The sequence below is a fragment of the Pan paniscus genome, chromosome 5 (assembly GCF_029289425.2).
Source record: "Pan paniscus chromosome 5, NHGRI_mPanPan1-v2.0_pri, whole genome shotgun sequence".
In the NCBI taxonomy this organism is placed as follows: Eukaryota; Metazoa; Chordata; class Mammalia; order Primates; family Hominidae; genus Pan; species Pan paniscus.
Genome location: NC_073254.2, coordinates 132,652,710 through 132,675,650, shown reverse-complemented (window position 1 = coordinate 132,675,650; position 22,941 = coordinate 132,652,710).

The window sequence follows — 22,941 nt, the reverse complement described above, 5'->3', positions numbered from 1 at the left end:
TGATCCTCCCACCTAGGTCTCCCAAAGTGTTGGGATTACAGGCGTGAGCCACTGCACCCAGACTTAATTTAATTTTTATAAGGAAGAAACTTTATAGTGTTGGAAAATTTCTATCCAGTAGGTCCTGGTGAACTGCCTTGCTACTAGCCAGAGATTTTGAGGTACAGAGGCTTCCCCGCCACCACACCCACACTCCTATTGTATAAATGCAGTGACACCTTGAAAATAATGGCAGGTAGAGAACAGAAACAGTGATTATAGGAAAATCTCAAATAGTGAAAGGGTGAAAGCGTGGGAGAAAATAGCTCAAAGAAAACATGCTGGTATTTTCACCTTTTCTTTTCACCAAGTATTACATCTGCTTTTGGATTCGACTGATTAATACAAGCTTCTATAATACCTACCATATTCCTGTGATCCAAGGAAAAAGTAACCAGATTAAATATTTAATGAGAGAGACTAAAAATAGTATTCTTTACCTGCTTAAAAGCAAAAATAATGGCATCTCTTCCTTTTCAGTCTTCTCAGCTGATTTTTTCCATTGATATGAATTCTACATAAAATGTGGATGCATTTTGGGCTGAGGTAGAGATTGAATGAAGAGATTTGAGTTAGAAATAGATGTATGAAAAATGTAAACAAGGTCTAGATGATTAATCTGTAGTACTTCAACTCATTTTGTTCATTTAATCTGGTATCACAAAAGGATAATTTTCATGCGCTAATGACAGATGTCACTATATTGTAAATATTGGCAGTCTTTATCAATTTTAATTGATTCAATCATAGAGTACTCTTAAGGTGTCAAGAACCTAACAAGACACACAAAAATAAGAAATTAAGTTTTTTCATTTTTCTAGATTAAAATCTTTCTTCTCTATAGTAAGATTTTTAATTTAAAAATTTACTTATACTAAAATTTATGTAATTTTGTATTGACATAAAATTGTCTCATTTAAAAAGTAATTATAGTGAAATTTCACCCATACAACAGGGCATAGGATCATTTCTTCCTGTTCTGCCCTGTTAAGTACAACTATAAATATCAACAATAATGTAAGAAACAATCAAAGGAGAAATCTGGAAAGTAGAGAGAACTGGTTAGGGGCAGCAGAACTAGAGGAGTAACATAGCAACAGGTCATTTTATGCCCCACTCACCCTCAAAGAATGCTCTCCAGGCTTGATGTTTCCTAACTCCCAATCTAGCAACAGAAGGCAGCCCAGGTAGACTCGTTCCTTTCCTGGATGGAGAGGCTGCTGAAAACACCCAGCAAGCCTGGCGGATGTAGCCACAGAAATTCTTCAGGGGCTCTGCTCACAAGAAGTTGCCAGAGGCAATGCTATCTTTCCCCCATGAGCCTGAGACTCTCCTCATCCCAACCCAGAGATGCTGGACAGCCAGGTTGCAATGGCAAGAGGAAACTTGTCCCAATAACCAGCCTGTCTCAGGAAGCTTCATGGTCCTCACTGTCCAGAAAACATTTTCTCACATGTAGAGATACCAGTTGGCTGGTGGCACCAGCAAAGAGAATCATGTTTCCACAAGTGACCCAGCCTAGAAAACACTTTTTGTCACTATGTGCAGGAGACCTCCTTCCCCTAGCAAGAGACAACAGGCAACCTGGCCTGGAGCGCTCCTTCCACCCACTCAGGAAACACCACAGGCACCAGTGGGATCCGCAGTGGCACCAGGTAAACCAAGCAGACCAAAATAATAACACGAAGGCTCTGAAAAGAAAAATGTTGACCCACAGCCCACAACACTAGGCCAAGCCCTGCACGGAAAACCTAAACAGGGTGACTACCTGCTAAAATAAAAGAATCTAAATGGGACCCAGAGTCTCCTTTCATCCAATCCCTTCAATCTTGTTACCATTTACTCACTTAGATGGCTTCTGTCTAAAATGCTGTAAGAGGGCCTCACAGAGAAGACCCATTTAAAGGAACTAAATCATTCTGTACTCTGTCTGCACAGATCAGAGATAAGTTTCATAGAGTCTTCAGGGTGGTGTACTGAGAGTAACAGAGAAAGAATAAAAAAGAGAACAGAGTCCTTGCATCACCCATTGCAAGAGAGATTTCTCTTCTTACATTGAGGTCATTTATTAAATTGACTATCTTACTATTGGCTAAGTGCAAAGAACACCTGATTTACCTAAGCATATTAAATTGTAGTATTTTCCTTATTTTTTTCTTTTTAGCTAATTTTTAATTAGTGAATCTATTTTCATGACCTTAATTTTTATGATTGAAAATTTAGACTGTATCTCCACATACTCCCTCAACAAATTTAATATTTCTCTATTTCCGGGATATTTTGCACTTAAAAGCTATTCTACTGCCAATGTGTTTAGCCAACTGCATTCAAAGCATAAGATAGAATATCACTATATAGGGAATAGGCTGGGCATGGTGGCTCATGCCTGTAATCCCAGCGCTTTGGGAGGCCAATGTGGGCTGATCACTTGAGGTTTAAGACCAGCCTGGCCAACATGGTGAAACCCCGTATCTACCAAAAGTACACAAATCAGCTGTGCACAGTGACGGGCACATGTAATCTCAGGTACTCGGGAGGCTGAGGCAGGAGAATTGTTTGAACCCAGGAGGCAGAGCTTGCAGTGAGCCGAGATGGCGCCACTGAACTCCAGCCTGGATGACAGAGTGAGACCCTGTCTCGAAAAAAAAAAAAAAAAAAAGACTATCACTATATAGGGAATAGATCATTTCTAAAATGCTATTATTTTGTATCATCCAACAGCAAATTCGTACAGTTTTTGTAAGTTCCCACAATTTTTCACTTAATAAACTTATTTAAATGTTGGTCACTCACCTTAATGCTTTATTTTGAATTTCAAATAAAATAAAACAGATTTTCTTTCTATAATGTGTCATGACATTAATACTTGGTGATTTCATTCATTCATAATAGTACAGTATAGAATAAGCCATTAACATATTTAAGAGAGTCGTGACACCATCTTTTACTAAGAAGGAATCTATATTACCTTGAATTCTAATGCCTCTGTTTTCTCCTCAAAACACTCCATCTCTTTTTCCTTTATCTTAACAAATTATTAAGTTAAAGGATGTAAGTATACAACATTTCTGCTAAAGTAGAAAAATTCATCTTGAATTTCATACCAAGATTTCTGTAAATACTTAACCTTGTGCAAATAAGTGCAGCAGAACTGCAATGAACATATCATCACCTAATCAGTGATCTACATGACTAAAAGATGCTTCACTTTATGTAATTTAGTTTGCTATGGAACATATCACAAAGGAAGGCTTAGCAAGATAATGATCCTTTAAAATCCCTCAAAAGCTTGTGTCACTGAATAAAAGCCAAGACACCACTTGCTTTATTGATTGCCTTTATTTGGAACCTATACTCCACAAGCAAATTGGCTCTATCATATATGTTACGGCTTCGACTTATAGTTTATATAACTGCACTAACTATCGCTCCAACATGTGTGTTGGTGAGGCTGAGGAGGGAGGCGACAACAGCAACACCACACAATCAGTTGTGAAATACAAAATAAAACATGAAAATTAATTGCCATAATAAGTCTGTCCATGTGAGGACCACTTATTCTGGCAGGACGCTATCCATGTTCATAAGGTCACATGTCAAGTTCACAGAAAGGTCTACCTATTGAAGGTAAATTATGGGAAAGGCATGTGTCCATTCCACCCATAGACTGATAGGTAAAGTTGCAGTCCTGGCCCCATGCTTGCAAGAACCTCAGCCATTGTCACAAACACACAAGCAACATGCTCTTGAGCTACTTTGGGTTAACACAGAATTCCTGGGTAACCTTATGAAATAAAATTGCACATGCCTTTTATGTTTTATAAGGGTGCCCTGAATAGGTGTGTGATAATGTCTTCTTCATCCTGCACCCTGCCTGTCACTGGAGGCAAGTTGGTAGACAGTTCCCTGTTCTGCAATTAGTGCATAAGGACATTGGATCCACCCATAGGATGAAATGGGAAGACATGGAGTGCTCCTCTTTTGCCAGCATACGACCACAGCCCAGTGAATAAACCATGGTGTTTGAATGCATGCTTCCTAAAATTCCTAACGTTGTGAATCAACTTTGGGAGCCCAACGAAGGAAGACATGAAAACAGACTTCCACACAAATTTATCCCATAGCCGTTTTATCTATTTTTGCCCCCCAATTATTCTTCTTAAGTATACTTCTTCCTAAAACCTTTTTCTTTCACTATTTTTACAATAACAAATCAGATATCTAGGCTCATATCCCACTTACGGCTTGTAAGTGGTGGAGCTGGGCTATGGGTAGATAAGCTATCATGGGTAAGCTGCGTTACTCGATTATACTTCAATTTCTATTTTGTAAAATGAGAATGGAAGAGCATTTACTTCATAGGTTTGCTCATGAGAATTAAATTGGTAAATTATGAGAATTCCTTGGGATTTGTCTCCTAATAATCAATAGCCATTATTAGTATGATTATTATTATTTAAACAGGTTTTCAAATCTGACCAATACTGTAAAGATTTAGAAGCAATTAAGTAGAGAGTCTATAAGGGAAATAGGCATATAATTCTATATAATTATCATGTAAAATTCTATTGAAAGATGTTATTTCCCATGAGCCTAATGCTTTAAAAATAATTATACTAAATAATTATTGATTTGTTAAGGTGGCAGGAATTCTGCCTTTTTCTTTCTACCATTATATTATTCAACTCAGGCTGCTATAACAAAGAACCATATACGGGATGATTTATAAACAACAGAAATGCATTTCTCACAGTTCAAGAGGTTGGAAGTCCCATATCAGGGTGTCATCATGATTGGGTTCAGGTAAGAACCCTCAGGTTGCAGATCACTGACTTCTCGTGGTATCCTCACGTGGCCGAAAGAGGGCTAGCTAATCTTCTGGCTTCTTCTTAAAAGGACACTAATCCCATTTATGAGAGCTCCACTCACATGACCTCCTAAAGGCCCCACTTTTAAATACCATCACAGTGGGATTAGGGTTTCAACATATGAATTTGGGGAAAACACAAATATTCAGTTCAAAACAGCCATAAAACCAAAACAATTAGGCATATTTTATGCTGCCTGAAATAGGCCTTAAATATGAATTATTAAAATTTGATTCATGGCACACAGAGAGGAAAATATAATCACTAGAAAATAGATGGCTTCATTAAAAACAAATAAGTTTGAAAAACATAGATCAAGTATTGGTATGAGAATACAAGTTTAAAATAATTCTTCAAAGTAGTACAGTATTGAGTGTTGGAAATGGCTTTTAAAAGGTTTAGATCTTGTTCCCAACTGCATATTCAAGACTCACAGTTTATATTTTCTCTTGGTAGTCTCTGACATACGGGCACAGCAGAAGGGGAATGAAAGATGCCTAATAACAACATAAATGTATCAAACACTTGCTCTGCATTACACTATTTTACTTAATCCTGAGAGAAACATTATGAGGTAGAAATGATTTTCCTAATTCTAAAGTTGAAGAAACCTGAATAATCTGCTCAAGATCGTATAGCTGAAATTTAAAATCAGGTTTTTCTTTATCAAAAGCCTATGCATTTTCTTTTTGCTATGACATGATATCATTTATATGCCATTACCTGGGAAAATTCTTAAATGAATTATGTTTTAAAAACATTTATTGGCATTTAGAATAAGGAACCTGATCTTTAAAGTCAGTTTGTTGTCTCCAAGGAAAAGTAATTCAAAACAATTTTTACTTGCTTGTTTTTCAAGGATGCTGGAAAGGTTGAGCAGGGGAATCCTTTAGAAATCTGAGTATCAAAAACGCATCATCTTTCATTATATTCTTGTGGTAAAAAATGTATATAAGCTGGATTATAGCACAAGTATGTACATTTAAAATTGGAAACAGCAAAGTGTTTTTCATAGGGACAAAAGTAAATATTGAGAGAAGTATTTAAGTGTATCAAAGGGCTTATCTTTAGTAGCACTCAGCCTATGCAATCAATACTTTACTAAATGATTTTGATAACGATATTCATGGTGGTCTCACATATAAGATGATATGACACTGAGTGATATGGAAAATACATTGTATGAAATAACTAATATTGCAAAAAGAAACTCAACACATTGGAATAGTGTGACATATCTAATTAAATAAAGCTTGACAGGGATAAATGGAAAGCCCTGCTAGTTACTCCAAGAAACTAACTTAAAAATTATAACTTGGAAACCATGACTCCAAAAAATGCATTCAAATATGATTGAAAATAAGCTCAAAATTTGTAAAGGAAATATGTGACTAAGAAAAATCTGATGGGATTGTAGGTTGCACTAATAAAATATAGTAGATAGAATAACTGGTGACAGTTCCTCATTGTATTGATCAAACTACATCTGGATTATTTATGCATTTCTATATTAATTTATTTATTTGCCTTAGCACTATTATTTCAAGAGTCATAAATCATCACAGTCTCAGGAGCAAGAAGAGAGCAATTTAAGGAGTAAAAGAATATGCCATATCAGACACATTTGAAAGAACCAGGAAAGCTTATACTAGACGAGAAAATGTAAAGAAAATGCTTTTTTTTTTTTTGCATTTGGATCCAGGACATATAACTAGATGAGTGGTTAGAAGTTATAGGGAGATGGATTTTGTTTCCATACAAGACTAAACTATCTACTGGTCAGAACTATTGGAGTAATAGAATAGGCTTTTTATGACCATAGAAAATCCCACTTAAATGAAAGTATTAGAAATAGAAATGGGATAATGAATAAACAGTGTGTAATTTATTTATGAAATGGAATACTACCCAATAATTATAAATAAATAAACTATTCAGACATACAGAAATATGATGAATCTCAAAAACATTATGCTGAGTGAAATAGACAACACAAAATAAGACACACCCTGTGATTCCATTGATATGAACTCTTGGACTAGGCAAGAATGTTCTATGGTGAGAGAAATCAGAACAATAGTTGCTTCATATGGAGTGGATAAGGGAAAGTAGGATGATATATGTACTTGACTAGAATGGCTAGAAGGGGATGTTCTGGACTGAGAAAAATGTTCTATATCTTCATAAGAGTGTGCATGCCACATGGTATGTGCATTTATCAGAACTAAGTACACTTAAGATCTGTGCATTTCATAATATGTACATTAAATCTCAACTTTTGAAACAATGAAATAAACCCTCTCTTAATCTCATGTTTCCTTCCAGCTACCAGCTATTTCTCTAAAGCCCTTTAGATGAAAACTCTTCGAAAGAGTTATTTCTGTCTCCAGTTCTTCCTGTCTCATTATCTTGGGAACACTCTCCAATCTTGCTTTCACCTTGATCACTCCACTGAAATTTCTCAGTCACCAGTAATCTCTGGTTAACAATCCAATGATCAGTTCTCATTTCTTGCCTCATTTAATTCATCAACTTCACTGGACACAGTGGATCACTTTCTCCTCCTTGAAACCTTTTTTCACTTTTCTTTCAGGACATTTTTGTTCATTTGCTTACCTTCTATTTCACTGGCTACTCCTTCCTATATCCTTTCCTGGATCCTTCTCGTCTTCCTGATGTCTAAGTATTGTCATGCTCTAGGGCTCAAGCCTCACACTTTTCTCTAACAACACATATGTTCTAGGTGGAAACGTTGAATCCCATGGCTTTAAAGGTTAACTTTATAAGCTAATAACTCCCTAGTTTATGTTTTTAGCTCTCACCTTTCCCACGAATATTTGACTCAATCATTTAACTACCTAAGCAATATCTCTCCTTGGACGTCCATAAAATTGACTTCTCAACTTAAAATGTACCAAACTGAATTCTTGCTTTCCAATACTCAACTATATCTGCTCCTTTTCAAATCCTCCCATCCCACTAACATCCTAACTATTCACCAGATTGCTTCACTGTCTATCATTAGGGTGACTAAAGAATGCTTCTGTTATATCCTTGAAGGTCCTCTTCTTTTGACCGAATAAACTGCTTTAAGAAGAGCACATGTAAAACTATAAAGCAAGAAGAAGAGATTATTAAGCTAATCAAATTTGCTTCATCAAACCAGTCATCAATGGGAAACATAGGTCCCAGGAATAATTGTCTTCTGTGTCACAAAATAGTCAAATACACACACACAAATACATACATATAGTCACATACACATATATACATAATCAGATACATACTTATTTTAGTAGTGAAATTAGTCATTCTTAATTATTTAACTGGATTTAACTTCATAAATCCAAGAAATTTTTCAGTTTACTAACAGAAGACTGAATTGGGGGAACTGGGAGACTACTTCATTTTGATATTTGGAACTCTGTTGCTTCATTCACTGAATAATATTATATACATGCAGTCATTCACAAATACGTATTTACTACAAGGTGGTGTGGTAAATGGTAATTAGCAGTGATCATATAGAAATTGAAAGAAATTGTTCTTTTAAGTAAAATAAATGGGAAATGCATCATTTAAGTGATACTGTTTAGAGTCAGGCATTTTTATTAATATCTCTTTCTCCTTTTTATGGTTGAAGACAGAATTATTGAAATAATAAAATCAGAAGAATTTATTTCACTAAGCAAAAAACATTGCGATGTAAGAATAATAAAGAAATAATGTGGAGCCTTAGCATTCATGAAACCCCAAGAAAGAGGAAGGAACTTGAGTGGAAGTAAGAAAGAATTTGTAAGAAGGATGATGACTAGGATGCTAAAATCATATAGAGGAATGTTTTGAGTTTGAATTAAAAAATGAGTGCATTGAATTTGTACAGACAACCAAGAAATGAGAACAGAGCAAGATAGTATTCTTCACATTAAAATTTGTTCACAAAGTTATTGTTGTACAATACTATTAAAGTCCTAGAATTCGTTATGCAGAAAAGAGAAGGAAGGAAAGGAAGGAAGGAAGGAAGGAAGGAAGGAAGGAAGGAAGGAAGGAAGGTAGGAAGGAAGGAGAAAGGAAGGGAAGGAGGGAGAGAGGGAGGAAGGGAGAGAGGGAGGAAACTGCACTGAGCTTGCAAACTGGAGATTATCTTGATTCCATCTCTAGATATTATGCTTCAATGCAATGACCTTCAAATGAACACATCCCTCTAACTTGTTTCTTTTCCCTGTTAAGGAAAAGAAACAAAATTAAGTAAAGCAAACTAAAAATAAATGGCCTAGATAATATCAGATCTTATTCTTTTGGTAACTTTTCTCAGTAGGCTTAAATTTCTGAGATGTTAGCTGTCTGGACCTGACACTGCAATCTCTCCCCGTTGCTTGCTCTCACCAGAGAGGCTACATGACCCAGTGGAGTAACAGGCTGGGACAAAGTATTTAGGTAGCTGGAATAGAACAGTGACTAGCACAAGGTCTCTCTGATCACATGGAGTTTACAGTCTAGCTGGGATATAGAAACTTAGCAAATCTTCGAAAGTATGATGGGTGCTACAAAAGACAAGTTTGGGTTGATATGGGAGTTTGCAATCACTGATATAAATTGGAACCTCATCAAAATCTTCACAATAAAATTAGCATTAATTTTAATTTAATTTTAATGCGAAAATTGGAAACCTAAAAGAACCTTGAGAATTATCCAGGTAACTATAATGGGCAAACTATTCCAGGATGAAGGATGAGCATTTGTGAAGTTACTGAGGTGGAAAATAACATATCTGATTGAGAAACTGAAAGATGTTTAGTGTGACCAGGGCACAGAGAACAAAAATGAGAGGAGCATGACATGAGACTGAGGATGTATGTAGAGCCCTGTTAACCATAACAATAATGGAACATTTTATTCGAAGGTAATGGGAAGCAATGGGAAGCTAATGAAGGCTTGTAAGTAGGAGATAACCTGATGAGATTTGCATTTGTAAAAACATCCAGGCCTCATTTAGAGAATAAATTGAAGGGGACAAGCATGGATTCAAAGAGACTAATTCAGAAACAATTATAAGAGTCTAGGTAAAGGTTACTGGTCCTCGAACTACTACAACAGTAGTAGAGATAAAAATACAGGGAGAGATTAGAAAGATGTTTAAGAAAGATAATTGATAATAATTAAGAACTAAGTATACGTAGGAGTTAAGAAAAGGACAAAACAATAATGACTCCCAGCCTCTAGGCTTAAACAATTCGGTGTTTAAAGATGTAATTTATTAAGATGGGAATAGTGAAAAAATAATGCTATGGATCTCTGGGGATGGGGATATTTTGGATATGTTGATCTGAGTCACAACTGGAGGTTCAAACAGAGAAGCCAAGTAGGTAGTTGGGTATTTGGGATATATGACCTTGGAATTCAGAAGAGAGGAGTAAAATAGAGATGCAAATTAGGGAATAACTTAGGCTAGCTTCCCTAGAAAATAAGCCTGAAGCAAAAGCATGTTCTTACACTTTACTGGGAAATAAAATCCCATAGAAACAAGGGTAAAGGGGAAAGGGAAATGCAACAGGGAAAGAAAAAGAGTACATGTTAGGAACCCCTACCAAGCTGGGCATTGATGACCTGCAGTTATCTCCAGAGAGGCCATATGAACTGCTGCCCTCAGAAAGGACTAATCAGGGAAACATTTTATCTGCTGGTTCTCTCTGTCCCCTGGCTTCTGTTGGCTAAGTTTATCTTATCAAGACAAGGTATTACTCCTCTGCACTTCTGGTCATAACATCTGTTTTCTCAAGAAAGATGGTAGAAGCCCAAGTCCCTGTGGGTCCGTCCAACCAACGAGCAGGCCTGGAGATCTGGAGATCCGCCTTTGCCAGTTGGCATTCTGTACAGGGCTGCTCAGTCTTTACAATTGCAGCAGCAGTGACCTAGTTACAGAAATCCAAGTATGGCACAAGCTGTTCTGGGATGGTAAAAACTAGGTCTGCTAAGGAAAGTTCGGTGAATTGATGAAAAGTAAAGAACTTCCTGGCAAAATAGTTTAATATGAAGAAAAGAGGATCTGAACAGGGGAGGAAGAGAAAACAAAGGATGAATTGGAAAGTAAAATGATGAAGAATAAAATTGGGATTATAATATATTAGTGCCTTCAAGCTCAAATAATATTTTAGGAATAAGCAGACTTTATTTGGGAGAAGTAGGTTGGGCCCAAAACCAGGAACAAATGCACCAATAGTGCTAGTATCTATAATATATCACAGAAACTAAAAGTGTTTGCTTATTTATGAAAGTCAGGTAACAGAAGTACTGAATGTTTTCAAACGTTAGGAACAAAGTCCACTGGTCTTAGGGTTTCCATTAAGGAATACTTCATAGTGAAATAAAGTTGTCCAGAAACCAAACCCTCCCAATATTTTAATCCCCCCACCAAAATTCAAAGAGGACACGAAAGCAAGCAGTATGTGGAATTGTCTAGACTACTCCAAGAGAAGAATCACACAGAAAAGTCAACAACATACAAGAAAGGCTGGGTTTGTGCAATTCCTAAATCTAGGAGCACGTAAACTACTGACTGCCTCTAGGTTACTTGTAGTACAGTGGTTTTAAAAGTATTTAGCAGCACTTGATCAGGAATTCAGATAAGAGTGGTACTGCTTTGGTTGGGGTGGGGTGAGGTGAACATGGAGCTTCCTTATTTTTTAATTCAAGTCTCCAAATTCTGTCTATCCAAAACTAAGTGCAGGTTAGATGGGTATGCTCTAAGCCAATGTGGCCAATTTGAGAGCAGAAACAGGGGGAAAAGGCTTGTTCAAAATAAGATCTATTCAAATTCCAAATGGGCTTTAATTTACCAGGAAATGGCCAACCTGATTTGCCAATTGAGGAAATATGGTTGCTTGTGATACCTTGTGATACATACAGATAATGTAACAAAAAAATGCATGAACATTGTTGTCTTCAAATGAATAATGTTCACATTGAAAGTAAATGGTTGGTTCACTCCAGCTATATAAAATCCAGAATCCACTTTTACCAAAAATTTGCTGAAAGACAAAGCCTCACAAAACACCATAGTTATACTAAGCAACAGCACAGAATACTAATCATTTTTTTTTGTATTGAGCTAATTCAATTCAAACAACTGTTAGCTCTTCAGAAATATATTTCCCTCCAAAGGACACCCTTCCAGCCACAGGATGTGACTTTGCAGACCAGAAATGTGTTTTTCTTCAGTTCCTAACAAATCAAAGCTCTCCTCTTTAAAAAGCTAGACTTTAGCTTAGTATCTGATGGGTGTATCTGCTCTTCTCAACAGAATATGCTGACACTTCTGTCAAAGGTGAGTTTTAAGTATACCCAAAATAAATCCTTTAACTAATCAATGGGAACTCACTTTAAACCTCTGTTTAATCCTCTATTTAGTAGAGGTGGCAGGTTTCAGAAGTTTAACTCCTTGTGATAGAAGTTGTTCAATTTAATGTCTCTGTATGACAGTGGAACTCCTTGTCACGGAAGGCCTGTGACCATCAGCCTGACAACTGAGTAGCAGGTGAGTAAAACAGCACATGTGGAAATGACCAGAAAACTTGTGTCACATCAAGGAAGAAGCAAAAGTGGTTGATGTATCACAGGCTCTGAGATAAACTCACATGCATCTTGTTTTCTGTAATAAAAATGCCTCTTAAAGAGAATATTTGGTAAGTCAAAACATGACAGATGTAAGGAGAAGATCACAATTAATAGGATATGTATACTATTTGTGTATCCATTTGTACTTGGTGGCAATATCTACTCTATACTGTCTTGAGCACTGCAGGCATTGAATTTTCTTAGGGTTTTTTTTGTATGTGTGAAGGAAAAAAAAGTGAATCACTAGGAGATAAATTCTACTGTCTATCTAGATCATAGAAACATGGAAAAATGGATGTTTGGTAGACAAGGAACTTTATATATCAGTAATCCAACCCCTGCCTTCTTTATTTTCCAGATGAGGAAACTTAAGACTGAAAGAAGTTAAATTACTTGCCCAGCATCATGTCCCTAATCAGCAGCAAAACCTAAATTTAATGATGGTTTCATTTCATTTTGCATTATAAATGTTTCAGGGAGGTTTTTCAGCTAAGGCTTATTAAAAATAAATAAATAAATAAATAAATAAGAAAAAAGGCATGAGAAAAAAATGAACAAATGATTATTTATTTATTTTTAGAGACAGGGTCTTGCTATGTTGCCCAGGCTGGAGTACAGTGGGGGCAATCACAGCTCACTGCAGCTTTGACCTCCTGGGCTCAAGCCATCCTCTCACCTCAGCCTCCCAAGTCACTGGGACCACAACCACGCACCATCACGCCCAGGCTGGGTACAGTGGGGGCAATCACAGCTCACTGCAGCTTTGACCTCCTGGGCTCAAGCCATCCTCTCACCTCGGCCTCCCAAGTCGCTGGGACCACAACCATGCACCATCACACCCAGTAACAGGTAATTCTTGATGGCATACTTTGAGCTAAGCAGACACAAGAAGATGATTCTGACAATCTCACACATATCTCAGTAGCTTTAACATCTCTCTTCCACTCATGGTAGGAACTTCCACTAAGAGTAATTATAGAAAATGGCCTTGCTCTGTGGATCTGTCAAATGGCACCTCCAGAAATCTCTCTAAGGCCTCCACAGGCACTATATTACCTGGCCTTTCATGCTCTCAGTGATCTGTCTGATCTCCTCCTCTGGCCCTAAGCTTCGCTCACATTGCATTGTTCTTACCTCAGAGCTTTTAACGCTGATTGTTCCCTCTGCTAAAGGACTACTTTCCAGCTTTTTAAAGAGATGATCCCTCTTATTATTAATGGTTTCAATCAAATGTCAGTCTCCTCAGAGAAGCCTTCCTTAATCACTCTTTTTGAAGTAGCCCCTCTCTGTCCCCTTACTCGGCTTTATTTTATTTTTAATATTTTTACTCTCTGAAATGATACTACCTATTTAATTTTTAGTGTCTGTCTCCTCCACTAGAATGTAGTTCCATGAGGCTATTTTCTGTTTTGTTTTTCCCCTGCCAGTGTTATTCTTAGCATATAAAAAGCAATAAATATGTGTTGAGTCAATACTTGAATGAAGGAATGAATGAATGGGTTCTGCCTTCCACCTACTAAAAATCCAGAACCTACTTGTTCACTTTTGATCATTGCAATTGCATACATTGCTTAAGGATAAATATTTTTTCTCCATCTGAATTTTTTGGATTTGTATAAAGGCAGCATAGCACAGTGGTTTATAGCATTCACTCTGGGGTTGGTGTACTTGGGTTAAATTTCACTCTATCAGTTGGTAGCTGTGATGTAACTTTATCTTTCTTGCTCAGTTTTCTAACAGGATGAAAAATATCCATCTCAGGAGATTTTTCTGAGAATTAAATGAGAAAATATATTTAACTCACTTAAGGTTGGCACAACAGCAACTCTGGATATTTAATATCACTATTAATATTAATCTTATTGTTATTGAATATTTCACAGTTTTTCTGTCTCCTGTCCTCAGTAATGGCTGCTACTTTGATTTCCCTGCTTATCTCATGCCCCACAATCAATACAGCTGTCTTGTCCACCCAGGATCATACAGTGCTAGCCTCCTGCCAATACCCCAGCCATCTACCCTTAATCTGGGAGAGGAGATTGAAAATCACCTCATTGAACCTTGATTAATCCTATGAAATGGGTATCACCACTATATCCATATTCTCCTTAGAAAAGTTAAACCTAGTGGTATTAGAGAAGTTGAACCAATCTCCCAAGGTCACACAGCCTATAAGTATCTGAGCTGTGATTCAAATATGGTCTTGTAACTTAATTACACTTTCCTTTTAAGTGAATCTTCTTGACTATATTATCCTGTTCCTTAAGTATCACCAGTACTGAATACGCTACCTTAATGCTTACTGCTGCACTGGTCACATAAGCCTGCAAAGATTTTTTTCTGAGTACAGTGATCCACGTTAAACAGTGTTACTATTCAAAAGAAAAATAAAGTAGGATTTTACAAGATTTTGCCTATTTAAAATAGAAATGATTTTTTATAAGGGCCAAACTTTAGAAAGGCAGGTCTTTGACCAACCTAATACAAATTCACGGAATTCATTGGATATGTCAAAACATGGCTGCCATTAAATGCCCATTACCCCAACCTTTCAAGAAACTGACCTTTTTTCTAACCTTTTTTGGAAAAAAGAAAGGTTAATAAATAAATAGAAATAAATAAATAAATGGAATAAGACCACAAATATGCAATTTGAGCTTTTTGTTTATACAGTCTTTAGAGTAGATCTACATTTTTTCAAATGTTTTTCTTTTATGCAAATACATTTAAAGTTCTTACAATTTTTAATAATATCATTATGTAAAAATGAAGTGCAATAGTTACATTCTGCAACTGAACACCTCTATTCTAACCATCTTTTTGTATTGTGACATTTCCTAAGATTTTCTGAAGAAAGAGCTTTTGTGCTAATCAGAGAAAAAGCTCAACCTTATGTTTCCTATGAAAATTTAGGGAGATGGAACTCATTTTGAATTGTAAGAATTTCTCAAATTCTTTAAACTATGTCCCAGAATAATTGCCTACAGGTAAGTTACTGCAAGCCTGGCCTGTTTTCCAATGGTTCTCATTATCAAACTGCAGATGTATTTCTATAGAAATTATGTGCTTCTCTAGGAGAATAAAAATCATATCTAAAAAGAAATTATAGTTATCATTATTAAAATACTGAAAACACTGAAGTTACCAATACCAGAAATGATGAATTAGAGATGTTACAAGATTTCATAAAATGTGAACCCTTCATTTTCTAACCGTTTGTATCACTAAAACATGCAAAGTAGGCTCTGTCATTTTTGGAGGAACAATGTGGAGAATAATATGAGCAGATCAAGTAAATTAGCCCTGCTTTTTCCTGTTCTCTTCACTGCTCCACTAAAGTCCTGTAAAACATTATACAAACACCCTATTATTTTCTTTTCTACAGCTCTTCTCATTCTCAAAATAAAGTACAAATGATTATTGGTTTTTGTATCAGTTATGTATTGCCACAATAATGCTATGTGACAAAACACTCCAAATTTCATGGCCTTTAAACAATAGCAATTTATTTTACTCATTGGCCTCAGGTCAGCAATTGAGGCTGTGGTCAGCTGGGAGCTTCTTCTAGTCTGGCCTGGGCTTTCCCCTGCAGCTTAGGTCAACTATGGCTTAGAGCTGGGATAGAGTGACCTCGACTGTGACAACTGAATTCTGTTCTCTATGTGACTCTACTCTGCACATTTTCTTTTCCAGCAGGCTAGCCTGAGGATATTCTCCATGTAGATCTCTATATATGTTCTCATGGCAATTTCAAAAATGGAAGAAAGAGAAAAGCTAAAGTAGGCAAGAAAGTGCACACCACCTAAAAATTCAGTGGTATAAAATAACAGCTATACATTATTATTCATGAGTTTATAAGACTGCTGGGTAGTTATGCCAATCTTTGCTGTGCTTGTTCATGAGCGTTTAGTCAGCTGTAGAATGGGCAGTATGACTTTAGGTGAAAGACCCAAGCTCTGTTCCATGTGATTCATCTTTGGGAAAGCTGACCCAGGCATGATTTCGTGGTGGTCACAGAGGAAAAAAGAAGGGTAAAAACATGTAAGGACCTTTTTCCAGCCTTTGCTTGCATTACATTTTCTAATATCTCATTAGTCAAAGCAAGTCATACAGTTGAGTCTAGAGTCAAGAGGTGTGGCAGAATACCTCACCCATAATGAGCTGGGTAAAGAATTGTGGTCATCAATATGAAGTAGCTACTGTAGTTCACAAACATTTGTAAGATGTTTTGCCATAATGTAAACAAAGAAGTGCTCATGCTATAATATTTTTGCCTCATCAAATTTAAAAGTATTAACATAGTACAAAGTATATTCTCCGACCTATTGGAATTAAACTAGAAACCAATAAAGATATGTGGAAAAATATTTGGAAACTAAATAACATAATTGGAAAAACTCCATGGATCAATATGAAGTCATAAGGGAAACTGAAAAATCTATTGAATTCAATAAAAATGAAAACATGACATATCAAAACTTGTTAAATTTGGCTAAAGCAATACTTAGGGGAAATTTTATAGCATTTAATATTTATACTAGCAAAGAAGAAAGATCTAATCAATGTTCTAATCTCCTACCTTAAGAAACTACAAAGACAATAGCAAATTAAATACAAAGTAAATAGAAGAATACAATAAAAATGAGAATAATGAAATTACAGAGAAAATAAATGAAAACAAAAGTGAGTTAATTGAAAATATTAATGTTATAAGCCTCTAGCCAGACTCATTGGGAAAAAGAGAAGAACAAACGGTCAATATCAGAAATTCTTCATAGATGCAAAATCTTCAATAAAATCTTATCAAATTAAACCCAGAGATATATAAAGAGTATAATATCTCATGATTAAGTGAGATTTATCCTGAAATGCAAGATTGGTTCAAAATTTAAAAATCAACCAATGTGTTTCATCATACAGACTTTTTAATAGACTTAAAAAGAAGATCATGTAATCATTGCAAAAGATGAAGAAACCCTTTTGATAAAATAGCCATTTAGTATAAAAAGCAAATTAGAAATTAGATGGTACTTCCTCAACCTAATTAAATTGCAACAGCTACAGCTAACCTTATATTTAAAGGTGAAAGAATGATAAGGCCAGGATGTTTTATTTTACCTCTTCTATTTAACATTACACTAAAGGCTCTAGCCTGTGCAAGCAGACAATAAAAAGAAATGAAATGCATATAAATAGGAAAAGGAGAAATAAAAGTGTCTCTATTGGCAGATGACATATTGTCTACAAAGAAAATATTAAATACTTAAAAAGGTATTAGAAATAAAAAGTGAGTTCAGTCAGATTGCCAGTTTTCATGCTATTATAGGAAATCATCTGAATTTTAACTAGCAAAAAAACTTTTTAAATTTACACTTACAAGCAATAGTTATGATAGCACCAAAACATGAATTACTTTAAAAATATAATTCTAAAAAACATATACTACACCTTTATGACAAACCAAACAGAACTATATAAACGGGGAGATGTACCATGCCCATGGAGTAGAAGACTCAATGTTGTTGAGATGTCAATTTTTACAAATTACAATGACAACCTAACTTCAATACTTGCATTAAAAAAAAGAATTTGAATAGCCCAAACAATTTTCGAAGACAATAAAGAAAAAAGCTAGAGGGTTCACTGCACCTGGTTTCAAGATTTACTATAAAGCAACAGTATTCAAGAGAGCATGATATTGGTTAAATGATAGACACATAGATCAATTAAAGAGCACAGAGAGTTCAGAAATAGACCTACATAGGCAGGGTGCAGTGGCTCACACCTGTAATCCCAGCACTTTGGGAGGCCAAGGTGGGCGGATCACTTGAGGTCAGGAGTTTGGGACCTGCCTGGCCAACTTGGTGAAACCCTATCTCTACTAAAAATACAAAAATTAGCTGGGCGTGGTGGCAGGCACCTGTAATCCCAGCTACTCAGGAGGCTGAGGCAGGAGAATCACTGAACCTGGGAAGCAGAGGTTTCAGTGAGCCGAGATCATGCCACTGTACTCCAGCCTGGACGACAGAGCAAGGCTTCATTTAAAAAAAAAAAAAAAAAAGTGAAGAAATAGATCTACATAGATACACAACTGATTTTTGACAAAGCTGTCAAGGTTATTCAGTGAAGAAGGACGTAAAAATGGTGCTGGAAAAATATAATCTTCATATATTTTAAAAAATGATTTTGACATATATTTTAAGTCACACAAAAAAATACCTCTAAATGGACTATATCCCTAAAGATAGAGCCTAAAATTTAAACATTTTTAGAGAATATTATAGGAGAAAACATTTGTGGCTTTATTTAATATAAAGCCGTCTTATGTAGAAAAATCTAAGCATGATTTCAAAAAAAATGTTTTTAATCAAAATTTTAAACTTTTGTTCATTCAAAAATTTTGTTTGGAAAACAAAAAGACAAGCCACAGATTGAGGGAAAATATTTGCAAGAAACCTGTCTGAAAGAGAACTGGAATGCAGAATAAATTTAAAAATCTCTTACAACTCAATAATAGTAAGACAAGAAATCCCCCTCAAAATGTTTAGCCAAATATTTGATGAAACAAACCACAAAAAGAGACACAGATTATTATTATTATTACTAAACACATAAAAAGATGCATGATATCACTAGTCATAAGATGAGTATAGATGAATATCACAACTAGATACTACTACATACCTACTAGAATGGCTACATTTTTTAAAAGACAATATCAAATACTGGTGAAGAAGAAGAGGAACTAAATTTCTCTTACATTGCTGGTGAAAATGCAAAATGGTGCAATGACTTTTTAAGACAGTTTGAAAGATTTTCATAAAGTTAAACATTCACTTACCATACAACCCAACAATCTCACTCCTACCCAAGGGAAATGAAAACATGTTCACATAAAATCTTGTGTATGAATATTTTAAAAACGACCTTATTTGGAATTTCCAAAAACTGAGAACAATCTGTATGTTCATCAACAAGTGAATGGATAAACAATTTGTATACATCCTTACAAAGTAATACTATTTAGTAAGAAAAGGGAATGAGCCATGCAACAACATGCGTGAATCTTTAATATATTAAGTGAAAACAACCAGATTCAAAATGCTACATACTAAATGGTTCTATTTTATGTGACCTTCTCAAAAAGGCAAAACTACAGGAAGAGAACACACAGACTGGTGTTTTCAGTGGGCGTGTGGGAAGACCACTGCTTCCCACACGCCCACTGGGGTGTGCGGGAATTCTTTGGAGTTATGGAGATGGTCTATATCTTGATTGTGGTGACAGATACATAACTCTGCATTTGTCTAAATGAATAGAATTGTGACTACATATAGGGTATATTTTGTTGTATATAAATTATACCTCCACAAACCCAACTTCCAGAAAATGTATATTGCATTACGAAACTGCTTATATCATTCAAGGAGAAATGCTGTTACTCTGCCAATATTATCCTGTAACCCAAATGGTATACGTCAGTATATATTGCAACTATTTATTTCAATTTGACTGATTTTAAAGTCTTCAAAGGGAGAATGCTATCTATTACTTCCCTAAAGCAATTAAAGGTAAAACTGCTTTTTTTCCTTATAATTCATCAACATGTAAATTAATTTTTTCTCTTCATTGACTAAATGAACCCTGCAGCCCCTTTTTTCATGGATATACAATAGAAGTAAAAGCCATAGAGTTAGTTTGTAATAAAGTGCACTAAACTGACCAGTAAACAATAAAATATTGTTTAGTTAATACCCATTTAACCTCAAAATCAATTAAAGAAGGAATTAATACAGAGTATCAAAGCTGTTATGCATGCTAATTAGAGGAATGTTGAGTCATTTTTCCACTTCATTCTTAAGGATGTGAGATCTGTCAGTACATCCAATTAGAAATACTCATGGTTGATGCTGGCCTTACATTAATTGCTAAAGATATTTACTCATTTCATTCTTTGTATTTCTTAGTTTTGTAATATACAATGAGAATCAAGTACATAAAACTTAAAAAAAAAACTATGAAATTATAAGAAACATCACCTGTAAGAACCTGTCTTGAAATTTTGGCAGCAAACTGCTTTAAACTATTAAGCATTTTGAAAAAGAAATTTAAATATAATAGATAAAAATAATACACTATTGCAGGAAATATTCCTAATTTTAATTGTGAAAAATAATATTTGAGTTGAAGTACAAGTTTCTACATTTTTGAATGCAGGTAAATGTAGAGAACAGAATTTTTTTTGCCAGCGAAATACAGGACAGTAATAGATCACAGGATTTTCTCAACACTTTGTCAGCCTGCTCAAATTGGTCATAAGATGGCAAAAATCAGTAAGTAATAGAATAAGTCAGCATGACTTATCTGCCCAGCAAAACTGCACAAGTTGATAACAAAAAAGGCTTGTTCTGCTCTTTTTAGGCTTCGATAATCCATGCAGAACCAGGACAATCATATTTGCAGATTTTGAATCTGATTTACCACTGCCTTCCAGACATAGCTGCCCAAATGGGATTCATGGCCGCAAGACCATCTGTAAATGCATACTTACATTCCAGTTATCCCTTGTGACACATACTCCATGAAACTCACAGTCCTTGGTAGATGATTAATCTCCTCATAGTCTTTTGGTTAGATCTAACAATCTGTCCCTTCAGTTTCAGAATTTCTCTCAAGAAATGTGGAGAGTATTTCTATCTGCCTATGTAAAAGCAAATATTTTTACTGTCATACTTATCTTTGCTAAAATATGTAATCTTACTAAGAAAATTTAACAAAGGCTACATTTAATTTATTTGTTTCTTTCAATAGCAGTGTCTCCTCCATTTAACCAACTTTAACATCTTAAAATAAAATCACTTTATGATTAGGAAGATTGCCAAACAAAAGCAATGCTTTTTAGTAAAATGTTCAATGATAAGTCTGGTGAATCTTACTCCTTAGAAATTCTGCCACAATGCAAATGTTTTAACAAATACAAATGTGGAGTCCTTAACTCAGTGGAACAAGTGGAGCAGACGTTTCTAGGACTGGTTAATTGTACTACTTTCTAATTCATACCAATCTTTAAATATTTTCTCTGGCACTACCATAGAATGATGACCGAAAAATACATTGGAAAGTTCTTTTTGTTTCCTAAATTGAATTATAACATAATATCCTAATTTAATTGACAGTTTCCCATAAACATGCTAAAATTTTAATATAGTACACAGACCCAAAGAACCCTCAAATATCTGTGAGAACTGTGGTGTTTAAAAAAAAACATAAATGCAATAAAATGGAAAATTTATAGTCCCAACTTTTTCCAGAAATATAAAATATAGATCATATTAAAACATAGTTGAGGATGCATTAAAATAACATAAAACTTGCTATAGTTGGTGACCAATTTATCTTTATGCCCATTGTATTAGTTGCATACCAAGATGCACTGAAGTAACTCTAAGAGTCAGCATCAAAGTATCAAAATAAGCATTAGGGTATTTGCATATTTATGCTCTGAGTCATAAAGACAGCTATAAAAACAGTGCCTTTGCAGAATCTGGAAAACCAATAAACAGTTGGGGAGCAATGGTGTGTTTTAGTATATGTATTATTAGTGGATTCAGCTTTAAGACATTTTCACTTAAAACATCTGTTTCTCAGTTGCACTCTGTGTGCAATGGTATGATTATTAGTGGTCTTGTTACTTCCCAAAATATAGAGTTTGTTATTAACTTTCATAAGTATATAATTACACTTTGCTCTTTCCACATGTGTTACTGATATAAGATGTATTGCTTGTTTCTGTTTCAATTTGGCACCACTTACTATTGTTTTTGGTGAACAATTGAATTCACATTTTGAATGTTTTTCCATGTGGATTATGAAGTACACAATTGGAACTAAAGAAAACCTCCAGCAGATTTCTGTAATATTGTAGAGTCCATGAAGTAGATAAATACAATGCATTGGCTCTGAAACAATATTTTTACCTCAAAAAAGTAATGAATAAATCATAATTTTAACAATATTAATTTGATATGAAATATGTAGATGAGCTATAACATAGTTGGAGTACATCCATAGGATTCTAGAGGCTGTGATAAGAAAAACATGGCTCATACCAATACTCATACAATTTTCATCCTAAAATAGCAAGTACTAGAGGAAGCATATGGTTACTTGAAAAATGGGTTATATTTGTTATCAACTTATTTGAGTATTTTTACATGAGAATTAAATATGTAACTAGTTATTAAATACATCCTTATACATGAGAAATTAACAAGTCTTTCCTTCTTTCTCAACTCGCTCCCATTTGCCTCCCCATTTTTGTCATGTAATGACTGAGACTGTAGACTAGACAATTATTTGGTTGATTTGGCTGGTTATGGCTTTATTTAACTTTTCTTTCTTTTTGAAAATATGGCTTGAT